General features: G+C 37.7%; 1 protein-coding gene across 1 annotated transcript in view; it reads left to right on the plus strand.

The window, feature by feature from the left end:
• Positions 1–2,867, plus strand: part of LOC106868453 (WD repeat and FYVE domain-containing protein 2) — an 89,962-nt gene that overhangs the window by 80,126 nt on the left and 6,969 nt on the right. The window lies entirely within an intron of this gene.

Here is a 2,867-nt window from a genome sequence, read left to right on the forward strand (position 1 = left end):
TAATAATAATAATAATAATTATAATAATAATAATAGTAACATCGATAGGAATGAGAACCCAGGTTCGAAATTTCCCCAAGACACCTGACGAAGGCTGGAGGGTATATCAGCCGAAACGTTGTGTTAACAACAAACAAGATGAGGACGAATATCCGTCAAATGTAGATAATGTAAATAATGTAGACCAAGAAAGATTTAATTTAACTCAGTCCAACTATATTATCAAATCAGTTATAAGAATTGGATGAGATATGATGGCTCAGCCATCTCTCCCCAGTTCTTATATTAATCATTAAAATTCAGAAATACAACACCACGAGGGATAACGGTAACAACAGATCAATAATTTATTCTAGGTTGGTGTAGAGCCGTTTCGTTCATGGGTGAACAGGCATTCCACTAGAATACCAAAGGAAGCTTCGACCACATGTCGGGGTCAAGTTGGGACAGCCTGGTAGAACGTCCTGTCACGACGGCTGCTGGATGGATAAGAAAGAGAACGCTATTGCTTTCTCTCCACCTGTTGCATTGCGCATGCGTGCTCGGGTACTTCCACTGACGGCTAGTCCCTTGCACATGCGCAATGGCACTTCCCAAGATGGCGGCCACACGCACCACTACAAGCTAGCCTGTTGTGTACAAAAGATAATCTAGTGATAATTTTTGTTTGTAAGTAACAAAATGACAGCATACCATAATGCTTAATCTATTACTCTTGTGGTTCACTTGACCAGGAGATAATAGACAGTTTTCTGAGGACAGGACATTAAGCCTGTTGGCAATTTGTCCCTAAAATTTCTCTCTGATAGAAACGTTCAACCCAGAAACATAACTGATTGTATTAATTTTTCATAGGCTACGTAATACTGGAGCCAGAACAATAGATGATTTATGACACCCAAATAAGTCATCATAAACATTTGCTCTTACTTCAGAATTCATTGTAGGTGTTTCAGTTGTGAAATATCAGATTTTATAGTTGACTGCCTCATGTTCAACTATTGCCTGCAGCTGTTTTTGTTGTTTTTTTTTCATACTAAATCATCTTTGAATATTAATAGTATAGTCACAAGGGATTTAATTCTGTAAGCAATCAGATTGTCAGTATATTAGCACTAGTTTCTCAGTAATTTTTTTTTTTCTTTTCCTTGTCATAGGTAAGGTTTTGCTCTCGATCCTTTACAAATCCTTCAAAACTAGAAAAAGGGAAGAAGTTATCATCAGCCCAAGAAACCTGCCTGACTGCTTACAACAGAGTGGTGTTAAACTGAGTGACAAATAAGAGGCTAGATGATTGTCTGTTTGCAACATCTTTAATTATTAACCTTATCATAGTCTTTGTATTGTGCTTCAGGGAAAAGCACTTAACTCTACTTGCTTGACTAACTGAAATTTACACTTTGAAGGTCTGTCTACAATAGGAATAAAATAGAACCATACATCCTCTCTTAGAAGACAGCCGGCCCAGAAACGTTAGCACACCGGACGAAATGCTTAGCAGTATTTCGTCTGTCTTTATGCTCTGAGTTCAAATTCTGCTGAGGTCAACTTTGCCTTTCATCCTTTCAGGGTCGATAAATTAAGTACCAGTTGCATACTGGGCTCAATCTAATCGACTGCCTCCTCCCCTCCCAAAAAACTCCAGGCCTTGTTCCTAAAGTGGAAAAGAATACTTTTTGGTCCGTTTACTGCTTCTATCTCAGAGATTTTCTAATAGACTAGTTTCCTAGTTACAAAATCTGTGATTGTGTGACACTGTATTGTCTATATATTGCAAGTAAAGTTAAACTGCTGCCATGCCCGGCAACGAGTACCCATCACCGAAGAGATCCAATACAGATTAAAACTATGTGGTCTGGTGGTCTTGAGCTAGGGTGGCAAGAGTTATCTCCCGCTTGCAATAAATATCAAGTGTGCGAGACACTCTGAATAAACCAGCTGGAGATGATGTCTTCCTGGGGTTAAATGTCCTCTCTTAGAGGACAGCCACGTTAAAGTGGCCATAAACAATATGTAATAATAATATTTTACAAATATTAAACGACAATACCATAATTTTTTTTTTGTACTGGAGAAAATGACTATCAATCAGCATGATAGGTGAAAATACTCCAGTGCTCTAATAAAGGAATGCAGGACTTTACACGAAGTAATATTTTCTGTAAAACTTACAGTATAAACTTATATGAAGAATATCCCATTCATCCATTGAAAATAAAGAGTAATGCATTCATATTCTTTATTTCTGCATCTTTACAACAGATACTGATTGCAGCCTTGGCCTTGTGCTTTTTCATCCTTTTGAAATGTTTTCAAGCAGAGAGGAATAAGCTTGTTTTGATCTTGTGGGTGTGAAACTGAGCATAAAAGATTAAGAGAAAGAAACTGAGTGTTAAATTAAATGTTGGGTGTGTGCTATAAATGGATGATACAAAACTTAAGAACCTATTGGGAGAAGTCAGACATTTTGAGAAGATGTCTGAGGAGTAGTAATTGGAACAGCCCTCAGAGCATTTACCTCTCACAGAAAGGATATGTAATGAAGACATGCATAATTAAATTACTTACAATGGAAGTATGATGAGAGATATCTCATTTAGCCTCAAGTGAACTATGATCAAGCATATCTATGGTCAAAGAGTTTTCAATATGTTCGTCCCATTTTTCCAGACACATATATATATATATATATATATCGTCATCATCATCATCATCATCGTCATTTAACGTCCGCTTTCCATGCTAGCATGGGTTGGACGATTTGACTGAGGACTGGTGAAACCAGATGGCTACACCAGGCTCCAGTCTGATTTGGCAGAGTTTCTACAGTTGGATGCCCTTCCTAACGCCAACCACTCAGAGAGTGT

The sequence above is a fragment of the Octopus bimaculoides genome, chromosome 3, assembly GCF_001194135.2.
Source record: "Octopus bimaculoides isolate UCB-OBI-ISO-001 chromosome 3, ASM119413v2, whole genome shotgun sequence".
Lineage (NCBI taxonomy): Eukaryota > Metazoa > Mollusca > Cephalopoda > Octopoda > Octopodidae > Octopus > Octopus bimaculoides.